The sequence below is a fragment of the Notamacropus eugenii genome, chromosome 7 (genome assembly GCF_028372415.1).
Source record: "Notamacropus eugenii isolate mMacEug1 chromosome 7, mMacEug1.pri_v2, whole genome shotgun sequence".
NCBI lineage: Eukaryota > Metazoa > Chordata > Mammalia > Diprotodontia > Macropodidae > Notamacropus > Notamacropus eugenii.
Genome location: NC_092878.1, coordinates 69,115,435 through 69,136,416, shown reverse-complemented (window position 1 = coordinate 69,136,416; position 20,982 = coordinate 69,115,435).

The following is a 20,982-nucleotide window of genomic DNA, read 5'->3' as shown; positions in this document are numbered from 1 at the left end:
ATTTCCAGCCCATGACAAGTTGGAAGATCAAGAGGAAAAATCTATCACACCCGGCTGGGAGCACAGTGCAGTCCTGCACCAGTGCTGTCAGCACATACAGGAACAGAGCAAGCCTTGGGGGACTGAATCACTGGCAGTTGTGTTAGTTTCAAGATTTCTCTATCTGTAAATGCCAAAGAATACATAAAAGGTTAGTGGAAAATCTCTATGTGACCTGGGTGAAAGAGGGGCACAGTCTGGCTAGGATCCAGCCCTGAAGCAGAGGAGAATCTGGGGGCAACAGTAGTAGCAGCAATGGCAACAGCAATACCAATAGCAACAGTGGCAGCAGTGGCTGCATCCTATTCTCTGGGAGCACGGATGGTGGAGGATCAAATGGTTGATACAAAACTCCTGAAGTTTTTACAGTGTCCTGACTGTACACACATACCCACACCCACATGCACACCCACACCCACTGAAAAGAGTTTTACCTTGAAAATAATTGAGGAAGTCAAATATTTGCATTGGAAGATTAGCAAATGGCATTAAAAAACACAGACTGCAGAATCTTATTTTGATGACAAAGATCAAAACATGCAATCAGAAGAAGACAATAAAGTCAAAGATCCTACATCAAAAGCCTCCAAGAAGAGTATGAATTGGTTATAGGCCATGAAAGAGCTTGAAAGCAATTTTGAAAATCAAATAAGGGAAATATAGGAAAAATGGGAAATAAAAATGCGAATGATGCAAGAAAATCATCAAAAACAAGTCAACAGCTTGCTAACGGAGAAATACCAAAATAATGAAGAAAATGACACCTTAAAATAGACTAACCCAAGTGGCAAAAGAAGACCAAAAAGCCCATGAGGAGAAGAATACATTAAAAAGCAGAACTGACCAAATCAAAAAGGAGGTCCAAAAGCTCCCTGAATGAAATAATTTCTTCAAAATTAGAATGGAAGAAATGGAAGCTGATTATTTTATGAGAAAACAAGAAATTATAAAACAGTACCAAAAGATAAAAAAATGGAAGACAACGACATGAAATATATCATTGGAAAGCAACTAATCTGGAAAATAGATCCAGGAGAGATTACTTTAAAATTTTTGGACTACCTGAAAGTCATGATAAAAAAAGGTCTGGACATCATCTTTCAAGAAATTATCAAGGAAAATTGCCCTGATATTCTACAACCAGAGAGTAAAATATAAATTGAAAGAATTCACCAATTACCTCTTGTAAGTGATCCCAAAAGGAAAATTTCTTAAGAAGATTGTAGCCAAATTCCAGAGTTCCCAGGTCAAGGAGAAAATATTACAAGCAGCCAGAAGAAACAATTTTAATATTGTGGAAATACAATCAGGATAACACCAGATCGATCAGCTTCTACATTAAGGAATCAAGGGATTGGAATATGAAATTCTAGAAGTCAAAGGAGCTAGGATTAAAACCAAGGATCATTCACACAGCAGAACTGAGTATGATACTTCATCGGAAAAAATGAGTTTCAGTGAAATAGAGAACTTTAAGGCATTCCTGATGAAAAGGCCAAAAATGAATAGAAAATTTCACTTTCAAATACAAGAATCAAGAGAAGTATGAAAAGGTAAACAGGAAAGAAGAATCATGAGGGACTTATTACAGTTAAGCTGTTTATATTCCTACATAGAAATATGATATGTGTCATCCTTGAAATCTTTGTAGTGTTAGGATAGTTGGAGGAAATAGATGAAAAGATAGATAGATAGAGAGATAGATAGATAGATAGATAGATAGATAGATAGATAGATAGATAGATAGATAGATAGATAGATCTATAGATAGATAGATAGATAGACAGACAGACAGATAGATAGACCTATTGATGGGGGCACAGAGTGAGTTGACTATGAAGGGATGATATCTAAAAATAAAATTAAGGAGTAGAGAGGAATATATTATAAGAAGAGGAAATGAAGAGATAGGGTGGGATAGATTATCTCACATAAAAGAGGTAAGAGAAAGATTTCACACCAGGGTAGAAGAAGGGGGAGGTGAAAGGGAAAAAGTGAATCTTATTCTCATTGAATTTTACTGATGGAGGGAATAACAAACACAATTGTTTGCATATCTTACCCTACAGGAAAGCAAGGGAAATGGGGTAAGGTAGGGGTGATACAAGGGAGGGCAGATGGGAGGATGGGTTAGTTAGAAACAAACACTTCAGAAAAGGGACATGGTCAAAGGAGAAAATAGTATAGGTGGGGTGCTCAATAGAACGGAAAGAAATATAGTTAGTCTTTCACAACATGACTGTTATGGAAGTGTTTTGCATAAATACACTGGTGTAACCTATATTGAATCAATTGCCTTCTCAATGAGGGTGGGTGGGGAGGGAAGAAGGGAGAGAATTTGGAACTCAAATTTTATAAATGAGTGTTAAAATTTGTTTTTCCATGCAACTGGGCAAGAAGATATACAGGCAATGGAGGATAGAAATCTATCTTTCCCTACAAGGAAGTCATGGTGAAGACTATGGAGAGGCATATATAGAAGGGAAGGCAGATGGGGAGAAGGGGTAATCAGAAGGCATGACATCTTGGGTTTGGGAGAGGAGAGAATTGGGGAGAAAATTCAGAACTCAAAATCTCGTGGAAATAAATGTCGAAAACTTAAACAAAATTAATTAATTAATAAAAAGGGGGGGAAAGGAAAGAGAAATTTCCTTTCTTAATATCTTAGAGTCATTAAATCTTTCCTCAATTCAACTTATAAACATACAGTTTGACTGTGTAAAAGTAGTATATTTGGTTACATGTCTAGATCAGATTTCAATTAAAAAGAAACATTACATGTTATTTAATGTTATACCTTAATTTTATAGATGATGAAAACTCAAACCCAGAGAAGGCCATAGATTTGTCCAAGATTACAATGGTTATGAATAACAGTGAAGGAATTTTGGTGCAGGTTCTATAGGCCCAAATTGAGATTTCTTTCTATCATATTTCCTGTTTCCCAATTTATGGGCAGCTTACAGATTTGCATTTATGTTATATGCAAATGTATATTATATGCATAATAGTAATTCGTTTCATTATGAAGTGTGTATGGCCAGACATTGCCCTACATTTCTTATTTATCCCATTTTTTATTCTCCATTGATACTATCTTCTAGATTTGTCATTGTTGATACCTCTCTAATAGTGAGGCGTTTGTTTTGCCATTGTTGGTGAGGCCTCGATAAGGTATGAATTTTACTGGTCCAAGATCCTTGTTTCTGATTGCTAACTTTTTGATAAATGATTGAAGATCATTTGACAGTAAGGATTGTTGTTTATTTGTTTTACTTTTCCTGTGCATCTACCAGTGCCTAGCATTGTGTTTTTTCCAGAGCAAATACTTGTTTGATTAGATTTAGTTGATGACCCATAGCTAGTTTTTAAATTTGAGCTAGCTTGGATTTTTAAAAGGGAACTAGAAAAAAAATGTGTGTGTGTGTGTGTGTGTGTGTGTGTGTGTGTGTGTACATAGATTAGGAAATGACTGAGTAAATGTACTTTCACTGTGTGGTATGGGAGAATGTTGTTATTCCACAGCGCAATGAATATTATATAAAGATATGTGTGAGTGTTTGTGTGTGTTTATGTGTGTGTATGTGTCTGTGTTTGTGTTTGTGTGTGTGTATAAGCCTGAGGATGATGCCAATATAGGAACGATAGATTGGAAAGATAGAGGCAACAAAATGAGTGAAAGTGAAGGGTTATGTAAAAAACATGAACTTCTCTTTCTGGATATTTAGTAATCCTCTTCCCTGCCTAACATAGTAAGATGAACTATTTGTAAGATTACCCTTTGTCCTGTTCATTACTACTTGCCAAACCTACCTTTAAATTATTTCCATCATCTACTTCCGTTATCTAATTCACATTCTGTTTAACAGAACTGGAAGAAATGAAAAACAAAAGAAAACAAACAAAGGACCCTTTTGTTATTGGTCTACTACAAATTTATGTTACATAATCTCAAGTATAACTTCACTGCAAGGACACAGTTCTTCTAATCTTCCATAACCAATTCAATAGCCACTCTCCACTGTAGTGGTCATAAAATTTATCCTCTGATTTCAAGTTCTCCATTTCATCTTCTTATCAAAGATTTTCAGTTGAGGATTTTACCCCATTATTCAGAAAAAAAAGGCCCATTGGTGATGATGATGATGTTAATGAAAATCATGATGATGATCATGATGATGTTGAGGATAACGATGATGACAATGATGGCCAGAATCTATATAGTGTATACTATGTGCCAGGCAGGGACTCAACAAGTCCTTTACAAATATCATCACGTTTGATCCTTGCCACAACACTGAGACATGGGGGGAAGAGAGAAATTATTATTATCCCCATTGAAAGTGAAGACAGTGATGCAAAATGAAATTAAGCCTTGTCTGGGATCATACAGTTAGTAGGTTTCTGAGGCTACATTTGAACTCAAGACTCTCTGAATCCAGGGCCAGGACTAGAATTCATTAAAAGCTCCTTTCAACCTCCACAGCTAATATCATTTAGTATCCTCCATCTCCTGCTTTACTCCTGAATCAGGTAAAAAAGTGACCTGTTGCTATGTCATGGCCAACTTTGTCCTCTCCATTTATCCAGCAATTTGTCACTGTTAAAATTGCTGTTCTTTCTCTGATCTTTGCCACCATGTACTGATTTCTTTGCAGATGGCTACAAAGTATCTGTTTCTAACCCATAAAACATGTAAAGGCAAACAAAGAGGCAAAATACAAAAAACACTTTTATTATTCTATGATTTCTACTAGATACTGCTTTATAATACTTCATGTCTTCTTGAAAAAAATTGTCTACATATGGCATCAACTCTTTCTTCTGACTCTTTCATTCACTCTTTAAATTGTGAATTATGACCTTATCATTCAACTGAAAATGTTCTCTAGAAAGTATTGAGGCACTTTTTATTTCCCAATTCTAGAGGTATCTCAAAAGCAACATATCCAAAACAAATAATTCTTTCCACTCTCAAAAACCAAACCAAAAGAAAACATAACAAAAACAGCAGAAAACTAATGGTCTTCTGAACTTTTCTCCAGACTACTAGCTTCTCAGAAGAAAGACAACAGATTAGCAACCTCAATGAAATGATCGACTCTGCATTTTCAATCTCTTCCAACCCACTTCCAAATTCTGAATTTTTCAATTTCTTCCCTTCTGTGTTCACTCCACTGAATAACATAGGAAAAATAATAGGAAAAGCAGTCATAGTAAAAAAAGAATTAAGGCATTATCCATAACGAAAAATATATCTTAATCTGTATTCTGAGTCAACTACTCTCATTCAGGAAGTGGAAACTCATGTTTCCTTATGAGACTCTTGGAATCCTGGCTTCCCATTTCACTGATTAGAATTCTTGCCTTTTCTTTTTTTCTTTCATAATGTTTTTAGTACATAAATTGGACATGTTTGTGTTCCCTTCTTTTATTTCAATAAAATTGTCTTTCAAGATTTCTTTCAACCTTCCCCCTCATCATTTCTTAAATCACAATAATACTTTTCTAATCATTTCAGCCATTCACCAATTAATAGACTCTCTCCTCAGTTTCTGTTTATTTGCCATCAGAGAGGCAGATAATATGAATATAATGAAAATGTTTGTAGCTTGTTTCCATTTTCTTTTTATCTCTGCTCTATTGTTCCAAATATCTCAATGCATAGTTTATTGTCTTTTTTTTAATGCTTACGTATTTATTTTTAGTTTTCAACATTCATTTCCACAAAATTTTAAGTTCCTAATTTTCTCCCCATCTCTCCCCTTCCCCCACCCCAAAATGCCTTGCATTCTGATTACCTGTTCCCTCAATATGCCCTCCCTTCTATCACATCTTTCCCTTCCCTGGTCCACATCTTCTTCCTTTTCTTGTAGGGCGAGATAGATTTCTATATCCCATTACCTGTATTTCTTATTACCCAGTTGTACGCAAAAACAATTCTCAAAACTGGTTCCAAAAATTTTGAATTGCAACTTCTTTCCCTTCCTCCATTCTCTCTTTTGACCTTGTCCCTCCCCAAAAGTGTTTATTTCTAATTAATCCCTCCTCCCATTTGCCCTCCCTTCTATCATTCCCACCACCCCACTTGTCCTCTTCTCCCCTTGTTTCCTGTAGCATGAGACAGATTTTCATACCAAATTGAGAAAGCATGTTATTGCCTCCTTAAGTCAAATGTGAAGAGAGTAAGATTCACTTTTTCCCTCTCACCTCCTTCCATTTCTCTTGCATTGAAAAAGCTTCTTCTTGTCTCTTTTATGAGAGATAATTTTTCCCATTCCTTTTCTCCCTTTCTCCTCCCAATATATTCCTCTCTTAATTTTATTTTTTGGATATCATCCTTTCTTATTCAACTCACCCTGTGCTCTCTGACTATATATATATATATATATACACACACACACACATACATATACATATATATACACACACACATATATGTATGTATGTACATATGTGTATATATATATCCATGTAAATATATTCCTTCCTGTGTAATTTTCCATGATTTTCTTGATTCTTGTATTTGAAGGATGCATAAAAGTTCTCTATATCATTGAATGATCATTTTTATATCAGAGACCCTTTTTTAATATTTGAATCAGTTCTCTATATGCCTTGAAAATTCGATTTATATCAGAGAATATTTTTCCAAGTTACCTGCTTAATTTCTAATGCCAGCTACATTGCTTTCATTTATACAAAAATGTTTTAATTTTGTATGATAAAAATGTTCATTTTATCTTCTGTGATATGTATAAGAGATATCTATCCGTTGTTTACTCACAAACCCTTCCAACCATTTTCGAAATCTGCAATGTTTACATTCTAATTTTTCTACCTGCCCTAAGGTTCTCCCCAAACTAATCCATAGTTCATTATGATGTTAAAATTATTTGACTAAAGCCTAGACCTGACAAAATCACACTTCTATTCAATAAACTCCAATGTCCTTATTACCTTCAGGAGTAAAGACAAAATATTCTGTCATTTAAATTTCTTCAGAAACTAGAGTTTTCCTTTCTTCCCAAACTTATGATAATTTATTTCAACATGATCACACATACAACTCATTCTACAATTCTTCTAATATACAAATCATTTTCAAAATTTAATAAATAGTGTAATGAACCAAAGTACTTTCCTAAGACAAGTCTTGTTCCAATAATGTTATCACAGGAAAGAACAGGGAAAGAGAACTATAGAAAAATGGTATTTGTGAATGACTATCAAGTATTCAAGAGAAGGAAATGAATTTATTTATTTGTGTATTTCCTACAATTCACAGAAGAAAACATGACTTTTTAAAATAACAGACACTCAGCAAATACTTATTGAAGCAACTGAATTATTTAAAGAAAAATCATTAACACCAACATGATAAATTAAAAGGGGGTAAAAAGAAAATCTAAGGTAGATGAATAGGTGGTAGAATTTTTAAGTACTTATTATATCTAAACATTAACTATTAAGGCTCTTTACTTCAGAACATCAAAAATGGTTTTACTCTTAAGTTCTTTTGTTTACACATTCTGTTCCAAAGCACAAAGGACAAGTTTTTTCTTATTTGCTCATATTTTATAATTCCAGATACAGAGAGAAAAATTGAGAACTTGTTGATCAACAAAGTAAGTTAATGTATGTTAAGTGGTAGGTGTCAATTTTCTTCTACATATCTTCTACAACATAACTTCAAGTTTCTCTACTTAGTGTAGAGGTGGGGAATAGAAAAGAGAAATACACAGTAGAATCATACCACTGGTTTAGACCATTGATCTCAATGAAAAAGTATGTTAAAATTAAGTATATATTATAGCAGATTTATGAGGAATGTAAAATAACTTTTTTTATTATTATTATTTTTTAATGTTTAACAATCACTGCCATACAACTGAGATTTTATCCCACCCACACCTACCCCCCACGACTGCATACAATTCTGTATAGGTTCTACATATACTTTCCTATTGAGTATATTTTCACTTTAGTCATGCTATGTAGTCAGACTAAAATAAATGAAAGAAATCATATAACAAATCAAAACATGATACACAAACACATACACATACACAAACATGATCTGCTACATTTTGTGAATGACTTCCATATTTCTTTCTCTGAGTGTGGAAGGCATTTTGCCTTGAGAACCACCTTTGGGATTTTTTTTTATAAGAAGTTTTTGCGTTATTACAAAATTCCAAGTCTACCAGAAAAAAACTCTCACACACTGTGGTCATTGCTGTGCACAAAGTTCTCCTGGTTCTGCTCCTTTCACTCAGCATCAGGTCATATAAGTCCTTCCAGGCCTCTCTGAAGTCTTCTTGCTCATCATTTCTTATGGCACAATAGTACTCCATTACATTCATATATCATAATTTATTCAGCCATTCCCCAATTGATGGACAGCCCCTTGACTTCCAGTTTTTGGCAACTACATAGAGTGCTGTTATAAATATTTTTGTACATGTGGGACCCTTTCCCATTTTTATGATCTCTTGGGGATATAGTACTAGTAGCGATATTGCTGGGTCAAAGGGTATGCACATTTTTGTAGCCATTTGGGCAAAGTTCCAAATTGCTCTCCAGAATGGTTGGATGTGCTCGCAGCTCCACCAACAATGAATTAGTGTTCCAACTCTCCCACATCCTCTCCAGCATTTATCATTTTCTTGTTCTGTCATGTTTGCCAGTCTTATAGGTGTGATGTGGTACCTCAGAGTTGTTTTGATTTGCATCTCTCCAATCAATAGTGATTTAGAGCATTTTTTCATATGATTATAGATATCTTTAATTTCTTCCTCTGAAAATTGCCTGTTCATATCCTTTGACCATTTATGAATTGGGGAATGACGTGTATGATTATACATTTGAGTCAGTTCTCTATATATTCTAGAAATGAGGCCTTTATCCCCAAGCTTAGCTATAAAAATTCTTTCCCAATTTACTACATCCCTCCGGATTTTGGTTGCATTGGGTTTGGTTGTGCAAAAACTTCTCAGTTTAATGTAATCCAAATTATCCATTTTGCATTTCATAATGCTTTCTATCTCTCCTTTAGTAAAGAATTCTTCCCTTCTCCATAGATCTGATAAATACAGTATTCCTTGCTTCTCCAGTTTATTCATGGTATCAATCTTTATACCTAAATCATGTACCCATTTGGACTTTATTCTTGTGTACGGTGTCAGGTATGGGTCTATGCCTAATTTCCGCCACACTGTTATCCAGTTTTTCCAGCAATTTTTATCAAACAATGAGTTCTTATCCCAGAAGCTGGGGTCCTTGGGTTTATCAAACAGAAGGTTGCTTTATTCGTTGCCTACTGCACCTTGAGTGCCAAGTCTATTCCACTTGTCTACCTCTCTGTTTCTTAGCCAATACCAAGTGGTTTTGATAATTGCTGCTTTATAGTACAGTTTGAGGTCTGGTAGTGCCAGGCCACCTTCCCAAGCATTTCTTTTCATTAGTCCCTTTGATATTCTGGACCTTTTGTTTTTCCAAATGAATTTTGATATTATTTTATCCACCTCTAGAAAGTAATTGTCTGATAGTTTAATTGGTATGGCACTAAATAAGTATATTAATTTGGGTAGAATTGTCATTTTTATTATATCAGCATGGCCTACCCATGAGCAACTAAAGTTTTTCCACTTACTTAAATCTGACTTTATTTGTGCAAAAAGTGTGTTGTATTTGTGTTCATATAATCCCTGGGTTTGTTTTGGCAGGTAGACTCCTAAGTATTTTATACTGTCTACCTTAGCTTTAAATGGGATTTCTCTTTCTATCTCTTGCTGTTGGCCTTTGTTGCTAATATATAGGAATGCAGAAGATTTGTGTGGGTTTATTTAGTAACCTGCAACTTTGCCAAAGTTGTTTATTAATTCAAGTAATTTTTTACTTGAATCTCTGGGATTCTCTAGGTAAATCATCATATCATCTGCAAAGAGTGGTAACTTAGTTTCTTCTTTGGCTATTCTTATTCCTTGAATATCTTTATCTTGTCTAATTGCTACAGCTAACATTTCTAGTACCATATTGAATAATAGTGGTGATAATGGAGAACCTTGTTTCACCCCTGATCTTATTGGGAATGCATCTAGTTTATCCCCATTGCATATAATGCTTGCAGAAGGTTTTAGATAGATACTGCTTATTATTTTATGGAAAGTTCCCTTTATTCCTACGTTCTCCAGTGTTTTCAGTAGGAATGGGTGTTGTATTTTGTCAAAAGCTTTTTCTGCATCTATTGAGATAATCATGTGGTTTTTGTTAGCTTTGTTGTTGATGTGATCGATAATGCTAATAGTTTTCCTAATATTGAACCAGCCCTGTAATCCTGGTATGAATCCTACATGATCATAATGTATTAATCTCGTGATAAGATGCTGTATTCGTTTTGCTAAAATCTTATTTAAAATTTTTGCATCTATATTCATTAGGTAAATTGGTCTATAATTTTCTTTCTCTGTTTTGTCTCTTCCTGGTTTGGGTATCAAAACCATATTTGTATCATAGAAAGAATTTGGGAGGACTCCTTCTTCCCCAATTTTCAAAAATAGTCTATATAGTATTGGAATTAACTGTTCTTTAAATGTTTGATAGAATTCACTTGTGAATCCATCTGGCCCTGGAGATTTTTTCCTAGGGAGTTCATTGATGGCTTGTTCAATTTCTTTTTCTGAGATGGGGTTGTTTAAGTATTCAACTTCCTCTTCTGTTAATCTGGGCAATTTGTATTTTTTAAAATATTCATCCATCTCGTTTAGATTATCGAATTTGTGGGCATGAAGTTGGGCAAAGTAGTTTCTAATTATTGATTTAATTTCCTCCTCATTGGAGGTGAGTTCACCCCTTTCATTTTTAATATCAGTAATTTGATTTTCTTCTTTCTTTTTTTAATCAGATTGACCAAAGGTTTATCAATTTTATTAGTTTTTTCATAAAACCACCAGTTGGTTTTATTTATTAATTCAATAGTTTTCTTAATTTCAATTTTATTAATCTCTCCTTTGGTTTTCAGTATTTCTAATTTGGTATTTACTTGAGGATTTCCAATTTGTTCTTTTTCTAGCTTTTTCAACTGCAAGCCCAAGTCATTGAATTCCTCTTTCTCTATTTTATTTGTGTAAGCATTCAAAGATATTAAACTTCCCCTACTAACTGCTTTTGCAGTATCCCATAAGTTTTGGTATGTTGTCTCATTATTGTCATTCTCTTGAATGAAATTGTTGATTGTTTCTATGATTTCTTCTTTAACCCAACCCTTCTTTAGAATTAGATTATTTAGTTTCCAATTGATTTTTGGTTTATCTTTCCATGGCCTTTTATTACATGTAATTTTTAATGTATTATGATCTGAAAAGGATGCATTGATTATCTCTACCTTTCTGCACTGGATTGTGAGATTTTTATGTCCTAGTACATGGTCAATTTCTGTAAATGTTCCATGTACCGCTGAGAAAAAGGGATATTCCTTTCAATTCCCATTTAATTTTCTCCAAAAATCTATGATATCTACCTTATCCAGAGTTTTATTTACGTCCTTAACCTCTTTCTTGTTTATTTTGATGTTAGATTTATCGAGTTCAGAGAGGGGGAGGTTGAGGTCCCCCACTAGTATAGTTTTGCTATCAATTTCTTCCTTCAACTCCCCCAACCTCTCCTCTAAGAATGTGGATGCTATACCACTTGGAGCATACATGTATAGTAATGATATTGCTTCATTGTCTATGGTGCCTTTTAGCAGGACATAGTTTCCATCCTTATCCCTTTTGATTAGATCTATTTCTGATTTTGCTTTGTCTGAGATTAGGATTGCTACTCCTGCCTTTCTTACATGAGCTGAAGCACAATATATTCTACTCCATCCTTTGACCTTTATCCTATGTGTATCCCCCCGTTTCAAATGTGTTTCTTGTAAGCAGCAGATTGTTGGATTATGGCTTTTAATCCATTCTGCTATCCGTCTCCGTTTTATGGGAGAGTTCTTTCCATTCACATTCACAGTTATGATTACAATCTGTGTATTTCCCTCCAACCGCTTTCCCACCATTTGTGCTTTTAGCTCTCCTGTCTCCCTTCCCCTCTTCAATAGTATTCACTTTTCTCCCCCTCCTCCTGCAGCCTTCCCCTCCTTCTTTTAGCCCCCCTCCCTTTGACTCCCCTTTACTCTTATTGCTTCTTTCCTCCCTTTTAGCCACCCTCCCCTTTCTTCCCCCTTCCCCTCTTACTACCTATAGAGCTAGTTAGGATTATGTACTTAAGATTATTGTTCCCTCTTTTAAACAAATCAGATGAGAGTACCTCTCAAACAATACTCATCTCCCTCCCCTCCTTCCCTCTACTATAGTTTTGTACTTCTTCCTGTGATATAATTTGCAATTTTCTGCTTCCCCCTTTTCATACCTCCTATTACAATCACGTCTCATACTTAAATCATATTTTTGACATGACATCATTTTCTTTATACCCGTTTCCTCTACATATATCCCTTTTATCATAATAGCTGCACAGTTCTCAAGATTAACAGGTATCATCTTCCCTTATAGGGAGGTAAACAGTTTGCTCTAATTGAGTAACAAGTTTTTGTTTTTCTTTTTTCCCCCCTTTTTATGATTCTCTTGAGACCTGCATTTGAAGTTCAAATTGTCTGTTGAGTTCTGCCGTTTTGGTCAGGAAGCTCTGGAAATCCCTTATTTCGTTGAATGACTTTCTCCTTGCCTGAAATGTTATGCTGAACTTTGCTGGGTAGTTGATCCTTGGTTGAAGTCCCAACTCCTCTGCCTTACGGAATATTGGGTTCCAATTCTTTCGATCTTTTAATGTAGAAGCTGCAAGGTGCTTTGTGATCCTGACTGTATGCCCTTGATATTTGAATTGTTTCTTTCTAGCTGCTTCTAGTATTTTCTCCTTCACTTGACAGCTCTGGAATTTGGCAACGATATTTCTTGGGGTTTTGAGTTTGGGATCCCTTTCAGGAGGGGAATGGTGGATTCTTTCGATGACTATTTTGCCCTCTGGGTCTAGTAATTCTGGGCAGTTTTCCTTGATGATTTCCTGGAAGATATTGTCCAGACTCTTTTCTTCATCATGGATTTCTGGCAGGCCAATAATTCTTAAATTTTCTCTCCTGAATCTATTTTCCAGGTCAGTTGTTTTTCCATTTAAATATTTTACATTTTCTTCTATCTTTTCATTCTTTAGATTTTGTTTGACTGATTCTTGTTGCCTCATTGAGTCATTAGTTTCTACTTGCCCAATTCTAATCTTCATCGTAGTGTTTTCTTCAGTTAACTTTTGCATATCCTTTTCCATCTGACCAATTTTTCCCTTTAAGGAGCTATTTTCTCCATTTAATTTTTGTACTTCTTTTTCCATTCGACCAATTTTCCCAGTTAGGTTTTGTGTTTCCTTTTCCATTTTATCAATTTTCCCAATTAGGTTTTGGGTTTCCTTTTCCGTTTGATTAACTCTTCCTTTTAGGGAATTATTCTCTCCAGTTAATTTTTGAACTTCCTTTTCCATTTGTTCAATTTTCCTTTTCAGAGTGATGTTCTCATCAGTGAATTCTTTTCTTTTTATAATTTTAAAATCATTGGCCAGTTTTTCTTTTATTTCCTTCTTCAGCTATTCCAGGTAATCTAGTTGAGCTTGCGAGAAATTCATAGTCCCTTCTGAGGTTTCAGATGGAAGTACAGTCTCAGCTCTGACCTCTTTGGTGTTTATGTTTTGGTCCTTATCCCCATAGAAAGATTCTATGGTTTTTTCACTTTTCGTCTGCTTTTTCCGATTCATGATGTTGGCTGAGTGTTGTAGCTTCTGGTTCTTTCAGTCAGAAGGTACAGAACTTTGTGTTGAGCTGATGTGTGTCGAGGCTAAAAGCAGGTTTTTGTTTTTTGTTTCCCAGATCAACCCTGGGGTTAGCTTTTTAGGTGTGTGGGTGGGGTGGTCTGGTCTCAGGAGATCTCCTCAGCTGACCTGAGGCAAAGGCAAGTTCAAGGGATGGTGATCCCAGCTTCCCTATTGTCTTCCCTTTTTCCCTGAAGGGCTGGGGCACGCCTAGATGCTAATGCATGTTCCCGCCCCTCCTGGGGCTCGTCTCCCTGCGCGGAGGCTTGCCTGGGTCTCAGTGCAAATTTTCTCTGCCCTGGGTCGTCTGTCCTTCCAGATCGCCTCCGCCACAGTAGGAAGAATCCTCCTTTGCTATTTTCCTAGCCTCTGGTGTTATGAGACTATTTGCCCCCTTCTGCTGTTCCCGCTGATCCAGGATTTATCTGGTTAAATATTTTATGGTTCTTTCATGGTCATCAGGGGGGAGGAGAGAACATTTACTGATCACTCTGCCATCCTGGCTCCTGGAAGTTCAAGTAGGTGACTTACCGAAGTTTAGTCTTCAGGCTGAAGGTTTCAAGGGCTGCTGCGCTGATATCTGGCGCTCAGCGGCTCTCACTGGCTCGGTTTGGCTTGTCTCCTGCTCCGCTGGTTTCACCCGCCACTCTTGGGCTTCTCAGGTCCCTTCCACTCTGCTGGACTGACCACGCTGCACTGTGAGCTGGGGGCTTACCCCCACGGAACAGATCCTTCCTGTGGACCTTCCAGTCTAACCTGGGCTCTGAATCTGTCAAAGTCTGTCACCCACTGGATTCCACACCTCCAAAGTTTGGTCAGATTCTCCTTTCAGAGATATCCAGAGGAGTTTGTCCAGGAGCTTAGGTGAGTCGTTGCTTTCACTCCACCATCTTGGCTCCGCCTAAAATAACTTTCTGTTTTTTTTTAAATTTTTTATATTAATTTCATTTATTTTGGGGGTTCTATAATCACTACCATAAAACTTAGATTTTCCTTCCCTACCTATCCCCTAAAACTCTCCTCCCTCCCTGAGACGGCATACAATTCTATATAGGACCTACACATGCATTCTTATTGAACACATTTTCACTATAGTTATGCTGTGTAGAAGAATTTAAATAAATGGGAGAAATCATATGACAAAACAAAACATTAAATACACACAAAAAAATGATCTGCTACATTCTGTGATTGAATTCCATAGTTCTTTCTCTGGATGTGGAAGGCATTTTGCCTTAAAAGATCATTGGGAATTTTTTTTTTTAAGTCCTTGCATTGCTATGAAGATTCAGGTCTACCAGAAAAACTCTCACACACTGTGTTCATTGCTGTGCACAAAGTTCTCCTGGTTCTGCTCCTTTCACTCAGCATCAGATCATATAAGTCTTATCAGACCTATCTGAAGTAGTTTTGTTCATTATTACTTATAGTGCAAAAGTATTCCATTATATTCATATATCATAATTTATTCAACAGTTCCCCAATTGATGGGCATCACTTTGATTTCCAGTTTTTGGCCACTACAAGGAGTGCTGCTATAAATATTTTTGTAAAGGTGACACCCTTTCCCATTTTTATGATCTCTTGGGGATACAGTCCTAGAAGTGATATTACTTGGTCAAAGGGTATGCATATTTTTGTAGCCCTTTTAGAATAGTTCCAAATCACTCTTCAGAATGGTTGGAAGAGCTCACAGCTCCACTCACAATGAATTAGTGTTCTTACTCTCCCACATGCCCTCCAACATTTATCATTGTCTTCTTCTGTCATGTTTGTTGATCTGATAGATGTGATGTGGTACCTCAGACTGGTTTTGATTTTCATCTCTCTAATCAAAAATGAATTAGAGCAGTTTTTCCATATGATTATAGTTATCTTTAATTTCTTCCTCTGAACTTGCCTGTTCATATCCTTTGACCACTTATCCACTGGGGAATGACTTATATTGTTTTACATTTGACACAGTTCTCTGTATATTCTAAAAATGACACATTTATATGCAAGACTAGCTGTAAAACTTATTTCCCAATGTACTACATTCCTCTGAACTTGGGTTGCATTATGTTTGGTTGTGCAAAATTTTATAGTTTAATGTAATCTAAATTATTCATCTTGCCCTTCATAATGCTTTCTATCTCTTCTTTAGTAAAAAATTCTTGCCTTCTCCATAAATCTGATAAATACACTACTCCTTGCTCCTCCAGTTTGTCTATGGTATCAATTTTATACCTAGATGGTATACTCATTTGGACTATATTCTTGTGTACAGTGTCAGACATGGGTCTGTGCCTACTTTCTATCACACTGTTATCCAGTTTTCCCAGCAATTTTTGTGGAACAGTGAGTTCTCATGCCACAACCTGAGGTCTTTGGGCTTATCAAACAGGAGATTGCCTACAGTGTCTTGAGTACCTAGCATATTCCACTTGTCTACACTTCTGTTTCTTAGCCAGTACTAAGTGATTTTGATAATTGCTGCTTTATAATACATTTTGAGATCTGGTAGCACTAGGCCACCTTCCCTAGCATTTCTTTTCATTATCCCCTTTGACATTCTAGACCTTTTGTTCTTCCAGAACAATTTTGATATTATTTAACCCAGATCTTGAAAATAATTATCTGAGAGATTAATTGGTATGGCACTAAATAAGTAAATTAATTTAGGTACAATTGTCATTTTTATCATATTGGCTTCTCCTACCCATGAGCAAGTGACATTTTTCCACTTATTTAGATCTGACTTTATTTGTGCAAAAAGTGTCTGTAACTGTGTTCATATTTTTGGGTTTGTTTTGGGTTTGTTTTGACAGGTAAACTCCCAAATATTTTAGAGTGTCTACCCTAGCTTTAAGTGGGATTTCTCTTTTTATCTCTTGCTGTTGGACTTTGTTATTACTATATAGGAATGCATCAGATTTCTGCGGGTTATATTTTGTAACCTGCAACTTTGCCAGAGTTGTTTATTATTTCAAGCAGTTTTTTCTTGAATCTCTGGGATTCTCTAACTGTATCATCATATCATCTGCAAAGAGTGATAAATTAGTTTCTTCTTTACTTATTCTTGTTCCTTCAATTTCTTTATGTTGTCCAATTGCTACAACGAACATTTCTAGTAACTTTTTGTATAATAGTGGTCATAATGGACATCCTTGTTTCACCCCTGATCTTATGGAAATGCATTTAGCTTATCTCCATTGCATATAATGCTTGCAGAAGGTTTTCAGTAGATACTACTTATTATTTTATGGCAAGTTCCCTTTATTCCTGTGTTCTCCAGCGTTTTTAACAGGAATGGGTGTTGTCAAAACCTTTTTCTGCATCTGTTGGGATAATTATGTGGTATCTGTTAATTTTCTTATTGATATGATCGATAATGCTAATAGATTTCCTAATATTGAACCAGCCTGGCATTGCTGGTATGAATTCTCCCTGATCATAATGTATTATTCTAGTGATAAGATGCTGTATCTGTTTTGCTAAAATTGTATTTAAAAGTTTTGCATCTATATTCATTTGCGAAATTTGTTTATAATTTTCTTTCTTTGGTTTGGCTCTTCCTGGTTTAGGTATCAAAACACTATTTGTATCATAAAACAAATTTGGGAGGACTTCTTTTTCCTCAGTTTTCTAACAGTCTTTATAGTATTGGAATTAACTGTTCTTAAAATGTTTGACAGAACTCACTTGGAAATCCGTCTGGCCCAGAAGATGTTTTTCCTAGGGAGTTCATTGATAGATTGTTCAACTTCGTTTTCTTAGATGGGGTTGTTCAAGTATTCAACTTCCTCTTCTGTCAATCTGGGCAATTTATATATTTTTTAAAATACTCATCCATCTCATACAGATTGTAGAATTTATGGACATAAAGTTGGGCAAAGTTATTTCTAATTATTGTTTTAATTTCCTCCTCACTGAAGGTGAGTTCACCCCTTTTATTTGTGATATTAGTAGTTTGATATCCTTCTTTATTTTTTAATCAAATTGACCAAAGGTTTATAAATTTTATTAGTTTTTTTTTTCATAAAACCAACAATTGGCTTTATTTCTTAATTCAATTGCTTTCTTAATTTCAATTTTATGAATCTCTCCTTTGCCTTTCAATATTTTTAATTTGGTATTTACTTGGGGATTTTCAATTTGTTCTTTTTCTAGCTTTTCCAATTGCATGCCCAAGTCATTGATCTCTCCTTTCTCTATTTTATTTATGTAGGCATTCAAGGATAATAAACATCCCCTAAGAACTGCTTTTGCAATATCCCATAAGATTTCGTAGTTTGTCTCACTGTTGTCATTCTCTTGAATGAAGTTGTTCATTGCTTCTATGATTTGTTGTTTAACCCATTCCTTCTTTAGAATTAGAATATTTAGTTTCCAATTGATTTTTGCTTTAACTTTCCATGACATTTTATTACATTTAATTTTTATTGCATTAGGATCTGATAAGGATGTATTGACTATCTCTGCCTTTCTGCAGTGCGTTGTGAGATTTCTATGTCCTAGTACATGGTCAATTTTTGTATATGTGCCATATACTGCTGAGAAAAACTTATATTCCTTTCTATTTCTATTCAATTTTTTCCAGAGATCTGTCATATCTACGTTATCCAGAATTTTATTTACCTCCTTAACATCTTTCTTGTTTATTCTGAAGTTAGATTTATCAAGTTCAGAGAGGGGGAGGATGAGATACCCCACTAGTATAGTTTTGCTGTTTATTTCTTCCTTCAACAACCTCAAACTCTCCTCTAGGAATCTGGATACTATACCACTTGGAGCATACATGTTTAGTAATGACATTTTTTCATTGTCTATGGTGCCTTTTAGCAGGATATAGATTCCTTCCTTATCTCTTTTTATTAGATCTATTTCTCCTTTTGCTTTGTCTGAGATTAGGATCGCTACCCCTGCTTTTCTTATGTCAGCTGAAGCACAATATATTTTGCTCCAACCTTTTACCTTCACCCTGTGTGTATCCCCCCATTTCAAATGTGTTTTTTGTAAGCAACATATTGTTGGATTATGGCTTTTAATCCATTCTGCTGTCTGTCTCCTTTTTATGGGAGAGTTCATTCCATTCACATTCACAGTTATAATTACAATCTTTCCCTCCATCCTCTTTCCCACCATTTGTGCTTTTAGTGCTGCCATCTCCCTTCCCCTCCTCAATGGTTTTCACTTTTCACCACCACCTCCTGCAGCCTTTCCTTCCTTCTTGTAGCCCCTCTCCCTTTTACTCCCCTTTACCCTTACTGCTCCTTCCCTCCCTTTTAGCTTCTCCTCCCCTTTCCTTCTCCTTCCCCTCTTATTGTCTATAGAGCTAGTTAGAACTATATATTTAATTAAGTTTATTGGTCCCTCCTTGAACCAAATCATATGAAAGTACCTCTCAAACAAAGCTCATCTCCCTCCCCTCTTGCTCTCTACTGTAATTTTGTACTTCTTTCTGTGACATAATTTACCATTTTCTGCTTCCTCCTTTTCACACCTCCTGATACAATTGCTTTCGCATGCTTAAATCATATTTTTCATCATCACATCATTTACTTTATACCCTTTTCCTCTATGTATAGCCCTTTTATATTTCATAATAGATGTATAATTCGCAAGATTAACAGGTATCATTTTCCCTTATATGGATGTAAACAGTTTGCCCAAATTGAGAACAAATTGTTTTTTTTTTTCCCATTTATCTTTTTATGCCTCTCTTGAGATGTGCATTTGAAAACCAAATTTTCAATTAAATTCTGGCCTTTTTGTCAGAAAGGTTTGGAAATCCCTTACTTTTTTGAATGACTGTCTCCTTGCCTGAAATGTTATGCTGAACTTTGTTGGGTAGTTGATGCCTGGTTGTAGTCCCAGCCATTTTGCCTTATGGAATATAAGATTCCAGTTCCTTCGATCTTTTAATGTAGAAGCTACAAGGTCCTGTGTGATCCTGACTATAGCTCCTCAATATTTGAATGGTTTCTTTCTGATTGCTTGTAGTATTTTCTCCTTCACTTAATAGTTTTGTAGTTTGCTGATTATATTTCTTGGGGTTTTGAGTTTTGTATCCCCTTTCAGGAAGAGATAAAATAAGAAAAAAATTATAGACCAATATCTTTAACGAATATACATGCAAAAATTTTAAATAAAATTTTAGCAAAACGAGTACAGCATCTTATCACAAGAATAATACATTGTGATAAGGTAAGATTCATAGCAGGAATGCAGGGCTGGTTCACTATTAGGAAAAGTATTAGCATTATTGGTCATATCAACAACAAAACTGACAGAAACTACATGATAATCTCAATAGATGGAGAAAAATCTTTTCGAGAAAATACAATAGTCATTCTTATTAAAAACACTGGAGAACATAGGAATAAAAGGCAACTTTTCATAAAATAATGCGCAGTGTCTACCTAAATCCTTCAGGAAACATTATATGCACTGGAGATAACCTAGATGCACTTCCAGTAAGATCAGGGGTGAAACAAGGATGTCCATTATCACCACTATTATTCAATATGGTATTAGAAATGTTAGCTGTGGCTATTAGACAAGATAAAGAATTTGAAGGAATAAGAATAGGCAAAGAAGAAACTCAGTTGTCACTCTTTGCAAATGATATACTTGGAGAATCCCAGAGATTCAAGTAAAAAACTACTTGAAATAATAAACAACTTTGGCAAATTTGCGTGTTGCAAAATAAATCCACACAAATCTGCATTCCTATATATTAGTAACAAAGTCCAACAGCAAGAGATAGAAAGAGAAATTCCATTTAAAGCTGGGGTAGACACTTTAAAATATTTGGTAGTTTACCTGGCAAAACAAAGCCAGGGACTACATGAACACAATTATGAGACACTTTTTGCACAAATAAAGTCCCATAGGTAGGCCGAGCTAACATAGTAAATATAAATATAAAAATGACAATTCCACCTAAATTTATGTACTTTTTTAGTGCCATACCAATTAAATTGTCAGATAATTATTTTCTAGAGCTGGATAAAATAATATCAAAATTCATCTGGGAAAACAAAAGATTCAGAATATCAAAGAGAGTAATGAAAAGCTATGCTATGGAAGATGGTCTGGCACTACCAG